The following is a 17,448-nucleotide window of genomic DNA, read 5'->3' as shown; positions in this document are numbered from 1 at the left end:
TTAAAAAAGCGTGAAATAAATTCCTAAACTTCAAACCTTGGGTTGTATTGGGGGAAAAAAATGAAACTTTCTATTTAAATTGTAGAAACAATTTTTTTCATAATTGTTTAAATTAACACAAATTTGAAAAATGTTCAATCGGTTAAACAATTCTTCTCAGCTTTGGGAACACCTAATCCATCTTCTGCACAGATATAGGCTCAAGCAAATATATGACAGTATAACCTCATAAATCCAGATCTTGAAAATTCAGAATTCTTGAAAATCCAGCACTTAAGCTTCCCCCTCTGCTTCCCTGGATATGGAGGGGGAAGCTTGCATGCGGTGGTTCTTGCTGCCATCCACCACCCCACTCCATGTGTGGCGGCTGCTCCGGGACCAAATGCCACTCCTCCCTGCCCCACCCCCCTCACCCCCACTTGGAAAGGGAAGTTTGCATGCAGTGGCTACTGCCGCCATCCACTGCCCCACTCCACATGTGGCCACTACTCTGGGACTGGCTGCTGCTGCTCCCTCCTGCCCCCTCCCCCCAGATGTGGAGGGGGAAGCTTGCACACAGCAGCTGCCATTGCCATCCACCATGTTGCTCCATGTGTGTCCACTGCTCTGGAACTGGTTGCTGCTACTCCCCTCCCTCCCCCCACCCACTCTGTGACTGGCTGCAGCTGTGGTTTCAAAACAGAAATTTTAAAAAAATCCGTTGTCAGGTGCTTGGTCCAGAATAAGCAAGATGTTGGATACATTAAGGTGCTGGGGGACAGATCTGGCCTGCAGGCCAGGGATTGATCACCCCTGCTCTAGCACAACAAGCTGTGGGGGGTGTATAGGAGATTCATTGGGTGGGGTTCTCTCACCTGTGTTATGTAGGAGCTCATAGAAGACCATTTCAGTTGTCCTTTCTGGCCTTGAAATTTATTAAAAATGGTTCTGAGAGATACTGGGGGATCAGGCTGGTTACTGAACCCCTCTTCACTATCAGCTCATTTCTGTATTAAATAGGATGTCAAATTAAACAAAATTAAGTATGTTTGCATGCAGCATTTTTCTCTTGACTGGATCAAACAATACTGTTACCATAGGAACAGCCTTTGTGAAAAGGTCACCTGCATAAAACTATGTTTTAGGTTCAACTCAAGGAGATTATGAAGGATTAGCTGATTATTTGTGTGTGTCTGTGTGCATATATATATATATATATATACTCTTTCTTTTAAGAAAATGTTATGAAGGAATAATATCCAGCTGAGCTGGAAGGTTCTCTGAGTAAATTAAAAAGTCTGTGATAAAGCTCTTATTTTCCTTTTACTTAGCTGTATGCAGTGGAGTGATATCTGAAATAGTGATTCTCCTCTGTGTTTTTACTTGACTTTAATTAAACCTCAGTCGGGGCTGAGAAATGTGGTGAGATGAGATAATTGCACTATTCCCAATACAGTTTTTAAATTCTGTCTTTGATATGTACCTCCTGACAGAATGAACTTGTGCCTGGGCACTTTGAGCAGCTTGAGGCTGAGTTTATATCTTACCTCTTCTCTTTCAGTTAAGAGAACAGACTGAAAGAACACGAATGCCATGTGAGAGGCTCCCAAAAAAATGTTGGGAGATGTAATCTGTGGGAGAAAAGGTTAAAGGTTAATGAGACTGTCTATGGAACACTTTAGTAAGACTTTATAACTGAAAACCAGTTTGGTATACTGGCCAGCGCTTCAGTTAAAAACAAAAATCACTTCTGAAAAATGAACAATATGAAACCGTTTTCCTGTCAGAATGCAGTTAACAGTCCAGCCTCCAGCACAAATTGCTTTATAAAAGGGAGGGATAGTATCTATGAGCATTCTTCCTTAGTAAATGGATACGTTTATCATGATGCTGTTAACATACAGATGCACCTCTTCCAACCCCAATGCAATAACAGCTTTATTCACTATAATGTTCCTGTCCACCCTTAATTCAGTTGGCAGCACCTATTGCTGTGTAGAAGGCAGGGTAGATTTGCACCTTTATAGACATGTGTGTGTCACAAGCTTTTCATGAGTTTCAGCTCATGAGTGAGCTTCAGACCACTTGTACTTTGGTTAGGTTAAAAAGTGCAAATCTACCCTGCCTGCTACTTGACTTCAGATTAACACAGCTAACTATATCTCTCTACTTATTACTGTGGTCTAGTGTGGTTCTGTAATAAGGGAACCTGCCCTGTTACTAGATAACCTTTGCAAGTGTAAGGAAATGGAGACTGCACCTTTTAAGATGAGCTTCTGGGAGGCTGGAAGAGGCTAGCCTTGGGAATATAAACCCAGCTCTAAAGGCAGACTTGGACAGTCTGACCCAAGCAGAACTAGGAGAAGCAATGCTAGGAACTGATTACTGTGAGTATGCTTAGGAGGGCTGTGTAAAGATAGCCACAGCAGTTTAGACTGGAAGCCTCGGAACAGCTGGGAAAAGGCACTTTGTCTGGGACCAAGTAGAGGGCAGCCTACGGGCTAAAAGGGGAGCATATAAAAAGTGGAAACAGGGAGAGGAGATTACCAAAGAGGAGTATACCTCCTCTGCTCGCGCTTGTAGGGAGGTAGGTAGATGGGCCAAAGCTACCATGGAGCTGAGACTGGCATCTCAAATTAAGGATAACAAAAAATTGTTTTTTAGATGCATAGGAAGTAAAAGGAAGGCCCAGGGAGGAATAGGACCCCTACTAAATGGGCAGAAGCAATTGGTGACGGACAGGGGGGGACAAGGCTGAACTCCTCAATGAGTTCTTTGCTTCAGTGTTCTTAAGCGAGGGGCAAGACAAATCTCTCACTGGGTTTGTAGAGAGGCAGCAGCAGGGTGCCAGACTTTTCTATGCGTAGACCCTGAGATGGTGCAGAGTCACTTGGAGGAACTGGATGCCTTTAAGTCGGCAGGCCCGGATGAGCTCCATCCAAGGGTACTGAAAGCACTGGCTGACGACATTGCGCAGCCACTGGTGGGAATATTTGAACACTCGTGGTGCATGGGCCAGGTCCCGGAGGACTGGAAAAGGGCCGATGTGGTCCCCATTTTCATGAAGGGGATGAAGGAGTACCTGGGCAACTATAGGCCAGTCGGTCTCACTTCCATCCTTGGCAAAGTCTTTGAAAAAATTATCAAGGCCCACATATGTGAGAGCCCAGCAGGACAAATTATGCTGAGGGGAAACCAGCGCGGGTTTGTAGCAGGTAGATCATGCCTGACTAATCTAGTCTCTTTCTATGTCCAGGTTACAAAACACCTGGACGCAGGAGTAGAGGTTGATGTCGTATACTTAGACTTCAGGAAGGTCTTCGATATGGGGTGGGATACCATACTGGTGAACAAGATAAGAGGCTGTGACTTGGATGACTACACAGTCCAGTGGGTGGCGAATTGGCTAGAGGGTCGCACCCAGAGAGTCATAGTGGATGGGTCGGTCTCGACCTGGAAGGGTGTGGGCAGTGGGGTCCTGCAGGGCTCGGTCCTAGGACTGATACTCTTTAACATCGTCACTCCCTCGTCCAAGTTGCTGATGAAGTGTACTCTGTCCAAGTTTGCGGATGACACAACTGTGGGGAGAAGTGGACACTCTGGAGGGCAGGGAACAACTACAAGCAGACCTGGACAGGTTGGACAAATGGGCAGAAAACAACAGAATGCAATTCAACAAGGAGAAATGCAAAGTACTGCACCTAGGGAGGAAAAATGTCCAGCATACCTACCACCTAGGAAATGACCTGCTTGGTGGAACGGAAGGGGAAAAGGATCTTGGAGTCATCAGTGTGACGAAGCCATCAGAAAAGCTAATGGCACTTTATCGTGCATCAGTAGATGCATGACTAACAGAACCAAGGAGGTGATACTTCCCCTCTATCGGGCCCTGGTCAGACCACAGTTGGAATACTGTGTGTAATTTTGGGTGCCGCACTTCAAGAGGGATGTGGATAACCTGGAGAGGGTCCAGAGAAGAGCTGCTCGTATGGTTAAGGGCTTGCAGGCCAAGCCCTATGAGGAGAGACTAGGGCACCTGGACCTCTTCAACCTCCGCAAGAGAAGGTTAAGAGGCGACCTTGTGGCTGCCTATAAGTTCATCATGGGGGCACAGAAGGGAATTGGTGAGTATTTATTCACCAAGGCGCCCCCGGGGGTTACAAGAAATAATGGCCACAAGCTAGCAGAGAGCAGATTTAGACTAGACATTAGGAAGAACTTCTTCACAGTTAGTGGCCAAGGTCTGGAACGGGCTCCCAAGGGAGGTGGTGCTCTCCCCTACCCTGGGGGTCTTCAAGAGGAGGTTAGATAGGCATCTAGCTGGGGTGATCTAAACCCAGCACTCTTTCCTACTTATGCAGGGTGTTGGACTCGATGATCTATTGAGGTCCCTTCTGACCCTAGCATCTATGAATCTAGGGCAGCTGAGCTCCATAGAAGTGAGTGCAGGGATACCAAACTGCATGGAACTGAGTACAGGGCAACTGAGTCCCATGGAACTCATTATCTGGACTAGGAGGTGGTGGCAATAACAAGATAATAAGGCCAGGCACTCATCCCAGCCTGACCCAAGGTGTTTTCTTCTGACCTGCCTAACAAACTAAATTTAGGGTGTCCACTCACTGGACTGTTGATTGGCGTCAGAGAACCCACAGCACCATAGGAGAAGGTGGCCTACAGGTGTGCATATAGACAGAGGCAGCTAAAGTTGCTTTTCTCCTAGGAAGTAAACTCTTCTGTAACATCAATATAATCAAGATGTGGCAGACAAGGAGGTAGGGGAGATCCAACAGGCTAGGATGGACCACCAGGGGGCAGCAGACTACATTAAGACACCCTGGGGCAGGTCCAGTCAATCTGGATTGACTGCTGAGCACAGACGCTGTAGGGCTGAAGCCCAGAGAAGATGTAGGAGTTCACTTCCTACTTTGGAGACTTTTAAAGACCCATTTTTCAGAGAGACTGTTTAGCATTAACAGTCTTTACATTTCTTACCCATTAGGAGGCTAAAGGCCCCTCAGGCACCACCTGCAGAATCCCATAGACTTAGTTCCTTCATGGAGCCTGTTATGAGGCCAGTGAAGTTAAGCTGATTTGAAGTGGGATCAAGAAAATAATCTTGTCTGAAATGGGAAGGAAAAACACAACATGGTTCACTGAACCACACTAAACTAAAGCAATTCTGTACTGAACTTCTCCATCTTCTCCAATGTCAGGAGACACTGAAGCAACAACACCTGATCAGTGGTTAGACAAGTCATAGGAAAATATCCCCATTTCACTATCTTTCAACCTAGCCAGATGGTTCTAGTGGGCACATCTACTCAAGATGCTTTACTGCGGAGTTGACTAATTAGCTCCATAGTAATGTCACCATCTACACGTGTCCCTATTAGACGGCAGTAAACTAACTCCACCGTAGGATAGTACTGACCAACACAAGTACTATCCTATGGTAGAGTTATTTACTCTGCTACAACGCACGTATAGAGGATGACTGGTAGGGCTGTGCGAGGCTTTGGACAGAGCTTCGGAACTGGAGAAGCTTTGGACGCTTTGGGGTCTGAAGCAGTATATCCGGGTCGAAGCGCTGGCCTCGTTTGGCTTCCCAAATCGGTTCAGAGCTTCGGAGCCGCCTCAGAGATCCGGCCATAGGGTATAATGGGGAAACAATAAAATATAACTTTGTTGCTTTTTGTTCTATTTGGATTAAATCTTCAGGAGTAGTAGATTCTTCAGAGAGGATGAAGCCTACCAAGTTTCAAGAAGATTGGTGCAGGGGTTTTGGGGGAACAGCACCCCAAATTCTTGAAAGTGAAACTCATGTCATGTCTAGGTGTTATAACAGGGGGGGTCAAAACAGGGGTGGTAGCCCTTACTAAGGCCACAAAGTCTGCCAAATTTCAAGAAGATCAGTGCAGGGGTTTGTGGGGAACTGCCCCTCAAGCTGTGGACAAGCAAAACTCATGCCATGGGTGCTTGTGGAACTGACCGCCTCTCTCTTGGGGCGGGGAGGGGAGACACTACTGCAGGCCTGGCTGCTAAGCTGCTGTTTTACCAGTTACCAATCAATCAATCATGATTCATTCAGGGACCAGGGACCAGCTCAATACACAGGACCTAGCTACTACATAATGACTTAAGGAGCATCAATTAGCACCTACAAAACCAGGCTAAGGAAAGGAAAGAATCAAGACGGACAATCAACTGCCCCAAGGCAGACGCAGTCTCGGCACAGTTTTGCCTGTCAGCAGCTAGGGGTTCAGGGCCCCAGAATCCCCCTGCACTGATCTCTCAGACAGCTGGCAGGTGTCACAGCAGGGGCCACCATCCCTGCAGCTGTTACCTCACTGCACCTTAACATGCAGTGTCACCCATGGCATGAGTTTTGCTTGTCTGCAGCTTGAGGTGCAGTTCTCCCCAAGCCCCTGCACCTATCTCCTTGAAACTTAGCAAGCTTTGTGACCCCCAGTAAGAGCTACCTCCTCTGCAGTTTTGACCCCACTGTGTTGTAACACACAGCTGTGACATGAGTTTGGCTTTCAAGAATTCAAGATACAGTTCCCCCTGGACCCCTGCACTGATCTTCCTGAAACTTGGCAGGTCTCATGTTCTCAGCAGAAGCTACCATCCCTGCAAGTTTCATCCAAATAGGACAAAAAACCACAAAATTATAAATATTTCATTGATTTTTTTTCCCCCCCCCCCCCCCCCCAATTATACCCTATGGCCGGATCTCCAAGGCTTCGGCCGAATCAAGGCAGAAACCCAGGCCGGAGCTCCGGATCGGATAGCTGCTATCCAAAGTGGCTGGGTCTGAAGCCAGATCGGACCGCTGCTTGCTCGCACAGGTCTAGTGGCTGGGGCTGGCTGGGGCACGAGGGTGCTACTGTGCGGGGCCTGCCTGCTGGCTAGGGTTAGGGTAAGTACCCTCATACCCTAGCCAGCCCCTCCACAGCAGATTGAACTGGGAGGGAACATCTCTGGGCTAGCAGGCTGACCTGCCCCCTCCCTCAGAACCCTGCCAGGCTGGGCTCCACTTCCTTGCCTCAATGTACTGAAGTCCTGGGTGCATGTGTAAATGCTGTGCCCAGGGGAAATAAACTCCAGCACAAAAGGTGCCAGAGTTTATTATATCACATTAATACCATGGATAGATGTACCCAGTGTGCAGACAGCTGCCCTGCCGGAATAAGTCCTAAGGAAATGGGAGTTCTCCTGTTTACTATGTTCTTTAATACTGGAGCAAAGGATGGAAATGTACTTGTGCTATCAGATCAAAGGATGGCTCCATGGGTACTCAGACACCTTAGGAGATCTGAGCTTCCATCTCCATCCCTCAACTCAGAGTAAGGTCTCTGGTGTGTTGAGTCTGTGAGGTCTGCATGGCAGAGCTATGGTGGTTTCAAGGCATGCAACCCCTCTTCTATGAAAAAGGTAAGATATCTGCCTCTAGTGCTTGTCTCTAGGGATGCAGCCTTGTTTATAGTTTCATAGTAACTAGAGTCAGGAGGGACCTGAACAGCTCATCTAGCCTGACCCCCTGCCACAGGCAGGAATGAATGCTGGGTTCACAAGATCCCAGACAGGTGATTGTCCAACCTCCTCTTGAATTTGCCCAAGGTAGGGGTGAGGGTCACTTCCCCAGGAAGATGGTTCCAGATTTTGGCCACCCTAACTGTAAAATATTGCCTTTTGATCTCCAACCTAAACCTATTCTCCATCAGCTTATGACCATTGTTCCTCGTCACCCCAGGCAGTGCTGGGGAGAAGAGGGCTCTACCTATTTGCTGTTGATCTCCCCTGATGAGCTTGTAGGCAGCCACCAGGTCCCCCCTCAGCCTCTTCTTGCTGAGGCTGAACAGATTCAGGTCCCTCAGTCTCTCCTCATAGGGCCTGTCCTGCTGCCCTCTCACCAAGCGGGTGGTCCTCCTCTGAACCCTCTCCAGGCTGGCCACATCCCTTTTGAAGTGCAGCACCCAGTACTGGATGCAGTACTCCAACTGCGGCCTGACCAAAGTCGCATAGAGCAGGAGTATCACCTCTCTGGACAGGCTTAAGATGCACCTTTGGATGCAAGACAAGGTATGGCTGGCCTTGCTGGCTGCAGTCTAGCATTGGCGGCTCATGTTCATCTTGGAGTCAATAATGACTCCAAGATCCCTTTCTGCCTCTGCTTTCAAGAAGGGAACTCCCCAGCCTGTATGTATGCTGTGAATTCCTTCTCCCAAGGTGCAGCACCCTGCATTTTATCTACGTTGAACCCCATCCTATTCTCATCTGCCCACTTTTGTAGTCTGTCTAAATCTAGTTGCAGCCTCTCTCTCCCTTCAAGTGTGTCCACCTTGCCCCACACCTTAGTGTCATCAGCAAACTTGGACAGTGTGCTTTCCACCCCGTCATCCAAGTCGCTGATGAAGGTGTTAAACAGTGAGGGCCTGAGGACCGAGCCCTGTGGTACCCCACTGCTCACATCTCGCCAGGTTGAGTACAACTCATCCACCACTACTTGCTGGGTGTGCCTCATCAGCCAATTTTTTTTTTTACCCATCCAACTGTGCAGGCATCAGTGCCACAGTCACTTAATTTATTGATGAGGATGGGGTGAGAGACAGTGTCAAAGGCCTTCTTAATGTCTAGAAAAACTACGTCCACAGCAACACCATCATCCAAGAATTTAGTTACTTGGTCATAAAAGGCAATCGGGTTGGTCAGGCAAGACCTGCCTTTGAACCCATGCTGATTGCCTCTGAGTGTGATTTTTTTTTTTTTTTTTTTTTTCCCCCCCCCCTTGCAGGCCCCCCACAAATGTGCTTCCTTGATGATTCTCTCCAAGATCTTCCCGAGCACTGAGGTGAGGCTTACAGGCCTATAGTTACTTGGATCCTCCCTTTCTTGAAAATTGGGACCACATTAGCCAGTTTCCAATCCCTGGCACTTGGCCAGATGACCACAAATGCCCATACAGCCAGGCCAAGGGCTCTGTGATGACCCCTGCCACCTCCCTCAACACCCTGGGGTGGAAGGCATCTGGACCTGCAGATTTAAAAATGTCTAGCCCTTCCAGGAGATCCCTAACTACATCTGCACTGACTGAAGGCCTGACAGAGCTATCCCTGAGAGATCCCACCTACCAAAGGTAGGGACAGTCCTGGTCCCTGTTCCAGAAAACAGAGGCAAAGAAACTGTTAAAAATATCAGCTTTCTTGTCTGGCATAGCTACAAGATTACCGTTTGCATCTTGCAGGGGCCCTACATTGTCCGGTGCCCTCTTCTTGCTCCCAATGTACTTGAAAAAGGACTTTTTGTTGTCCTTAATCCTGGATGCTAGTCTGAGTTCCATCTCTACTTTGGCCTTCCTAAGAGCCCTCTTACACTCACCAGCTGAGGAGGAGTACTCCTCCTCAGCTGGTGAAAGCTCCTCCCTTCCACTAGCTGTATACCACCCTTTCAGTCCTCAGGCATTACTGAATGCTGTTGTTGAGCCAAGGGGGTTTCTGAGCACTCTTATCTCCGCCCCCCCCCCCCCCCCTTGCTTCTCTCAGGGACTGTTATCCTTTGGGCCTGGAGGATTACCCCCTTAAGGTATGACCATCCCTAGTGGACTCCCATCTCCTCTACCTTCTGGGCCCTCAGTGCCTCCCCACTAAGCTCATTGAAGCTGGCCCTTCTGAAGTCAAGGGCTTTAGCCTTAGTGTAAGCCCTTGACATCCTGCATTTGGTAGTGAAATCAAGCAGGTGATGATCGCTATTGCCCAGGTGGTCAAGGACCTGCAGTCCCCTCACCACATCATCCCTCATGGCCAGGACCAGGTCCAGCAAGGCATTATGCCTAGTGGGGCTGTGCACTGCCTGGATAAGGTGAAGGTCCTGTAATACAGCCAGGAACCTACACGAGTGGTCAGACCTGGCTGTCTGCTTCTCCCAGCAAATGTCTGGGTAATTTAGGTCACCCATGACACTTAACATCCCTTGACCTAACCACCTCCATAAGCTGACTGGAGAAGTCCTGGTCCAGCTCTTCCCCCTGGTTGGGTGGTCTGTAGTAGACAGCCACCATAAGGTCCCTTTCGCCATGCCCCCCTTGTAGTTTGACCCACAGTGTCTCTGCCCAACCCCCTCTAACACTAAGCTAATCCTTGATAATGTGAAGTGCTCTTTGACATAGAGTGCAACCCCTGCCACCCCCACCTTCCCTGTCTGTCCTGTCCCTTCTATATAGGGTGTATCCCCGAATGCCCACTGCCCAGTCATGGGTGGGATCCCACCAGGTTTCTGTAAGCCCTACTAAGTCTGGGTTCTTCCTCGCAATCAGGAGGCACAGTTCCTCCTGCTTAGTCCCCATGCTACGAGCATTAGTGTAGAGGCACCTGAGGCCTCCTGAGGGTGCACGTGCCTCCCTTCCTCTCCCAGGACAGTTGTAGCCACCTACTCCCATTTCATTGATGCTTACCTGGGCTTCCCTTCCTCTTGTCACCCTGCATGCTGGTGAGGCATCCTCTCCACTCAAAGCGGCCCCTTCCTCCAGGGAAGCTAAATTAAAGCCCGCCATACGAGATCAGCCAACCTACAGTACGGTTGTTCCCATACTGTAAGATGGGAGAATAATAAGTGACATTTAGGAAGTACTTCTGTTAGAAAATTCCAATTCATTAAAATTGAAGCTGTTCATGCTGACATACTGGTTTCGGCAAAAAGATTTCCCAGGTCCAGGATGGAATTTCTGGCCAAACACCGTGAAACTACCAAACGTTTCCCATGTATTGTGGTGGTCTGCGCACTCATCTGGGATGTTCTCTTAGTGGACTGGACAAACCTCTCAGGTGCCTGGCTGACAGATATAACCCACATACTCCCAGTCAAACCAATCACTAGATATGGGGTCAGAAAGCAATTTTCCCTGAAGCAGATTGGCGCTAAACTTTCTCTTTCTTTCTTTTTTTGCTTCCTCTATAACATAAGGCATTATTCATTTTCTAGAATCATTTGGGCATATTTGATATAACCAGTTCCTGCCATTACATGGCTTCAAGATACAAGAGAAATCAAGGACATCACCTATGCTCTTCCTGGGGTATGTTGTCATTTTGAGGTCTTTGCTTATTTTCTACTAAGGTCCTCAGATTGTCATAAGGTGCTGGGAAAGCATTATAACTTATGCTGCAGGTGGAGTGGATATTTTCATGATCCTTTTGGACTGGTGGTCTAATCCAGCTCATTCTCCCAAGGAGGGAGATCCAAATTGACAGATAAGATACCTACAGATACACCTGATAGCTACAAAATTAATTGCGATGAACCTAGAGCTAATCGGCATGAATGATGCGTACAGGTCTGAATACCTACTTGTACTTGGATCTTAGATGCCTGACTCAGGGCTCCAAAGGAGCCATCTCCATCATCTTGGAGGAATTAAATAGAAATCAGAACACCCACATTTGACTTTTTCATTTTTATAGGCTTCTTCATCTTCAATTCTTCTGTGTAAAATCAACCTCCTATTTGTATAGAACTATAGCAGCACCTGCTCTACCAGGCCTGTCTTGGAAATTGCCCTCTCTCTTTCCTTCATTGTCACTTTCTTTTTACTTTGTTTCACTCTGAAAGGTTACGCTCATTTGTCTTCTTCATTCCTGGACAAGATGAAACTAAAGGGTAAGTGATACATCACTATAGATCCTATAAAACTAATTTGCCTGGTATATGCCAACTCTGAGGTGTCCAAGTACAAGTCTGCAAAGATGTGGAGATATTGGGCACTGTGGGCAAAGTAAACACATCTGTCATGATGCTACGAGATCTTTATTATCTTGTAAATCATGGGTTGGCAAACTGCAACCTACAGGACAGATCTGGCCCATGGAGCCATGACTTGGACAGCATTTGGCAGTGGTAGGGGGGAGGCTGTCTCTGTGCTGTGGTGCAGTCAGCTGCCTGGATTCTGGTCAGGGGGAGCTGTCCCTGCACCATACCACCCTGTGGCATGGGATATTGCAGCTCACCGGCAGGGAGAAGCAGTAATAGCATTTGAGTTGCAATGCCAACCCACCTCTGACTTGAGCTGGGTCATTCTAGCCCATCTGCCAAAAATGCCTTTTGTAAGTCAAAGCAAAGATTTAAATTGCAAAAACCCAACTGTAAACATAGAAAAACAGGGCCATTGCCAATTCTAGCCTGTGCCTTAACTTAGTCTAGGTTGTGACAACAGAAGGGAGGATAGCTTTCATTTCAGTGGCTGAAGTGAGAACTCCAAGGACTGTGGTGTGATAGGTGTAGAAATAATTGTCTACTTACCATCGTCTACCATGAGGATTTCATTGGTACTTAAGCATTTTGCTGGTGAGAACTTGTCTCTAGGAACACAGCTACATGTGTATAATTCAACACTAGAAAATGAACTGTGGACCTGATGTTGTGGGAAATCTTGGATGCAGGTAAAGCCTGATTGTAGAGACTCGGGAGAAAATAATTTGTGCTGCTGGGAGGAATAACAGCCTGGTACAAGGTGGGTGGAAGGAAAGGGGCATGGGTAACAGGAAGGACATGGTTGATATTTAGAAGTGGCCATCTTAGAGCAGATAAATCAAATGTGCTTTGCCAGCCAGTCTCTTCACAGCAAAAGAGTCTTAAAGGCGCATAGAAATCTCTCTTGGTGTTTCCTCACAATAGTGAATTTAGCATAAGCTCTAGTTGTAGACATGGGTGAGATGTGCTTATGACTATGTCAATAACAACCTGAACCAATGAGCAGAAAGCAACTTCTGTAACTTACCCAAGTGTAATATACTTCCTGGAGCTGACAAGCTTCTCCCATAGGGTCAAAGGTAAAAGAATATTTCTCCTAACGTTCTTGGATTGTTTTAAATTCAATGCTTTGAGTGATTTAAGTGCCAGCTGGAGATTCCATCTTAATGTACTTGAGATGAATAATAATAGTATCATCAACTAGTTTTATTGAACTAATAGTTCTGAAGATCATGTTCCTGCTGTAGCAGTTAGGATAATAAATTACTGCTTTAATTAGCCCAATTAGGAATATTCTGTTTTGCTCTTATTAGGAATAATTCCAAGGTCTAACCTTCCATCAGATAGGTCAGGTTGCAATCATTCAAATTCAATAAGAATTTTGGGCACAATTCAATATATGCTGGCTTTCATTATGAACATGAGGCCTACTTGGTAGGAAAGACATTGCATTGAAGGTAGTAGATAAGCCATCATTCCTTTGAATGTTCCAGTGTCTACAGCTAGGTACAGACATTACACTTTTTTTACTGACATAAGTGATCAGAAACTAGTCTATACCTGTAACAGAACCCAAGTTTGGCACACAAAACTGGTCTATGCCTGTAATAGAACAGTAGTTGGACACACCTAGGCTAGCTTAAAAACTGTGGAACCTGGTCTAAATTCCTCCCCCCTCCCTACCCAACACGCGCATACACAGGACAAATGTGGTTCTATTCACTACCAATCTAAACTGTACTGCTTACAGAAAGCAGTGTAACTTAGATTCTGGTACAGGCTTTTTGAATGTCTGAACCTAGCATTGGAGTTCAAGCTGCTTAGCTGGAGTTAGCATCTTGGTAAAGGTCTAGCCAATGCTTCTGCCAGGACAACTTTGCCTTTGAGCAGGGATTGGGGGTCAGCTAACCACTTGCCTGACCTTGAATTCCCTTTACAGGGGCCACTAACATTTCTAGCAACACTAATCAACTTCTCTAATATTTGAAAGCAGCTTGCTAAATGCTGCATTATAGGAAAGGACACCCCATGCCTTCTTGCCCTGTAGTTCCTGTGTGTTGTTTCTAGGAACATTCCTCTATTGGCACAATTCATGGGAAGATTAGGTTCTATTTGCTAGAGTTTGTTCTTATTGGCAAGCATTATCAACCAGGCCTCACAGGATCAATGTCCTCAGAGAAGCCTGGTATTCTGGACTGGGTGGTATAAACTGCTGTCTTTGAAGAAATGATGAAGAAATTAGTATGTGCTCTAGATGTAACTCTAAAAATTACCAGGTACAATAAAAATATAATGCTGCTAAAGGTCTCTAACTATCTCCTAGAGCATCCCTTCTCTCCCTACTTACCTTCCATAATAAACAGTGCAAGGGAGTGCTCAAGCTAGGGCTCGTATGTTGGCATCTCATTGAATCATGAGACGTGTCTTCGGACTGAAACACTTATGTTACCTTCTATTACCTGTGCAATAAAGATGCATAAGCATATCCACATATACTGTGCATGTTCAGTATTTTGGGCAAATATATGCCTATACAGCTGCAAATATACAGCCAGGTAGAAATTTATTTCCCTTTGCAATTCCAAGTGAAAGAGTTTTAGTTGTACAAGTGCCAAAAATGCCACTTATGTTCAAGTATGAATTTTAGTTCCCTGTCAGTGTGGACATGTATGCATGTGCATATAGACTAAGAATGTGCAATAAACAATTCACTGGCTAGGCTGGTATATGGTTACATACATATACCCCTTGTGGATGTATAATAGCATCTGAAACAAAAATGTAAATGGCTAGAAGGGTATGACTACTGGGTGTTAAACTCCACAGAGCCCTCCTATGTCCAGTCTCCAGTAGCTGAGTGCTTAGGACACTTACCCTGGAATCCATAGGGCTTGTGTAGATGAAATGGGGGCCCTAAATTGAAGTGGTGGGTTTTTAAAAACACTGCTTCAATTTAGGGTGAAGTAAACCCCTGTGTCTTACCTGCCTCTCCAGCAGTGGGGAGGATGAGCTGCCAGCGGATGAAGCAGTCTCTGGGCTGTGGCAGGGAGAGGGGGAGACTGGTGCTCCCTCTGCAGCTCTGGTGCCTGCCCCCCCCGCCAGGTAGCGCTTGCCTGCAGGCACCCGGCTCGAGTGGTCCCAGAGGGCACCACAGCCACAGAGAGAAGGACTGGGTCCCCATGCAGCTCATGCAGGCAGGCAGACTCCAAGGGGGGAAAAAAAAAAAAAAGAAAGATCAATCTCACTGCTTCCCCCCCTGCCCCTCCTTTGGTGGAGCCTGCCTTCCCAGGCTGCTGCCAGGCTGCCTACACCGACTGCCTGCACAGTTCCTGAGCCACACAAAGCCCAGTGCTTCACTCTGTGGCTGTGGGGCAGCAAACTAAAACTCCATAAAGATGTTTTAGTTTGCTACACCCCAAACTCATGTCAGACGCATTACACTGCTGAATGTGCTATACTGGCTGGAATTAATGCACAATATGACATCAACACGTGAAAACACCAACACCATTAAAGCAGTGCAAAAGCATTTAACCCACTTTAAAGTGTCATGCACACATGTACCTCATTTCATCTACACATACCCATAATCTACATCCATGGGGTAACACATCCAAAGGGTAAAACAGGAGCTGAAAATGGCCAGATGGCCAGCTAGGAAACTGCCACTTTCATGCTCAAATTGAAATAGGATGTTATCCTCAGCGTACATATGCAACTCATGAAATTACAGTCGGACAGAACTCCATGACATGTTAGGTAAAGGAGTAGGTCCCTCCCATACAATCATAGCAAATTAGCGTTGGAAGGTACCTCAGGAGGTCATCTAATCCAAACCCCTGCTTAAAGCCAGACCATCCCCAACTACATCATCCCAGCAAAGGCTTTATCAAGCCAGGTCTTAACCTCCAAGGATGGAGATTCCACCACCTCTCTGGGTAACTGTTCTTGTGCTCTACTACTCTCTCGTGAGAGAGTTTTCCATAAAATCTAACCTAAAAGTCCCTTGCTAAAAGAGACACCATTGATCCTTGTTCTTTATCTGCCACCGCTGAGAACAGTCTAACTCCATCCTCTTTGGAACCTCCTTTCAGGTATTTGAAGGCTGCTATTAAATCCCCCCTCAGTCTTTTCCAGACTAAGTAAGCCCAGTTTCCTCAACCTCTTCTCATAACTCATGTGCCCCCAGCCTCCTAACCATTTTTATTGGCTTCCACTGGACTCTCTCCAACTTGCCCACATCCTTTCTGTAGTGGGGGGACCCAAAACTGAACACAGTACTCCAGATGTGCCAAATATAGGGGAAGAATCGCTTCCCTTAATCTGCTGGCAACTCTCCTACTAATACAGCCCAGGATGCCATTAGCTCCCTTTCCAGCAAGGGCACACTGTTGGCTCATATTCAAACATGCAGGTTTCAGGCACCCCTCAACTAGAAGGGTCTTGAACATGCATTTCATCCCAGCACAGTACTCAAGCCACCACACCATAGGCTAGGCATCATGCAATTTCCTCTCCTAGTACTCTTTTTGAAACTGGACTGCTTGGGCAGCTAAGCGAAAGAGACGTATGGGAGCAAGAAATAAAAGAGACAGAGGCTGTGTGATGCACTGAAATGTCTGTGGTCCTGGAAAGGGTTCTGAACCCTTTCCCAAATGTGGCAGAAACATCTCCACAGTACTCCATCCATTTTGCCAATTACTATTACATTAAAGGTGCAATGGATCAGCTTCATAAGGCATGCTACTTAATGCTTAACCTGTCCCCTGGTTGTTAGAGCACTCTGGTGGAAAGTCAGAGAAATGCAGTTCAAAGCCTGTCTGAGTGAGGAGAGTCTAGAACTTAAATCTTATGCTCCCTGGGTGAGTGCCCTTGACCCAGTGTTTCTCAGTCTTTTTGGACTTGTGGCACCCCTTCATAACTTTTCTAATTTGATTGGCACCAATTTAAAAAACAACATTTATATATTATAGTGCTTACCAGGGCCATCCTGGGGGGGGGGGGGGGGGAGGTGTAAATTGGGCCCCATGCTTGGGGGGGCCTCAGAGCCGGGTGGAGCAGCTGCAAACTCTCCTGCAGGGCCTGGTGATTCTGCACCACTGCTGCCACTGGCTTCACATCCGGCCATTCGCCACCCTGCCCTCCCCCGCCACTGCTACCACTGGCTTCTTTGCCTCTGAGCCCCGCATAGGCTGATTTTTTCCCAGGCCCCGCACCCTGCTAGGATTGTTTCTCGTGCTTGCCCCCTTGCAGAGGGGCTGGACAGTAGGGGTGGGGAGTTATTCAGGCTGGAACAAACCTGATCTTACATTTATCTACTTAATCTGTTTATCTCCTTCAACAATCTTATCTCTTAACACTTCACAGCACCCTTCAAAGGATCTGGTAGCACCCCAGGATGCCTGTGACAGCAGTCACCTGCTTAACAATTGGTTGCCACTTTTGTCACCTCTACACTGTTTTGTTTTGCCCCCCATGCTAAGAAGATATTAAATGAACAGGGCGAGGTTGCTGTCCTGTTAATGGATTGAACTGATGGAAATTCTCAAGGTGTATTTACAGGACTCCTCTTTCCCTACACTCTGATCTGTCACTTACTAGATCAATTATTTTTAGGCAACTGCCCTCCCCCCAGATTTCACCTGGGTTTCTCTTTCTTGGTCTTTTAAGATGTTTACCCTAAACAAGCAAATTGTGAACCCTAGATCAATTAAGTTCTGGATT

At 46.8% G+C, this 17,448-nt stretch overlaps 1 protein-coding gene across 16 annotated transcripts in view; it reads left to right on the top strand.

Moving 5' to 3' along the window:
* PKNOX2 (PBX/knotted 1 homeobox 2) overlaps positions 1 to 17,448 on the top strand; it is a 922,547-nt gene that overhangs the window by 290,573 nt on the left and 614,526 nt on the right. For 3 of the 16 annotated variants that reach the window (XM_059719782.1, XM_059719780.1, XM_019494067.2), the window contains exons 3-4: positions 10,960 to 11,053; positions 11,587 to 11,634. The exons of 11 other annotated variants lie outside the window; for them this stretch is intronic. The gene's annotated coding sequence lies outside the window, so the exon portion shown is untranslated. Of the gene's footprint in view, positions 1 to 8,776; positions 8,834 to 10,959; positions 11,054 to 11,586; positions 11,635 to 17,448 lie in introns of all 16 variants that reach the window. 2 more of the 16 variants (XM_059719781.1, XM_059719779.1) reach the window with 2 other exon arrangements.

This window comes from Alligator mississippiensis, chromosome 16 (assembly GCF_030867095.1).
Source record: "Alligator mississippiensis isolate rAllMis1 chromosome 16, rAllMis1, whole genome shotgun sequence".
NCBI classification, from domain to species: Eukaryota; Metazoa; Chordata; order Crocodylia; family Alligatoridae; genus Alligator; species Alligator mississippiensis.
Note: the sequence above shows the minus strand (reverse complement) of the source record. Positions and strands in the feature narration are given on the sequence as shown.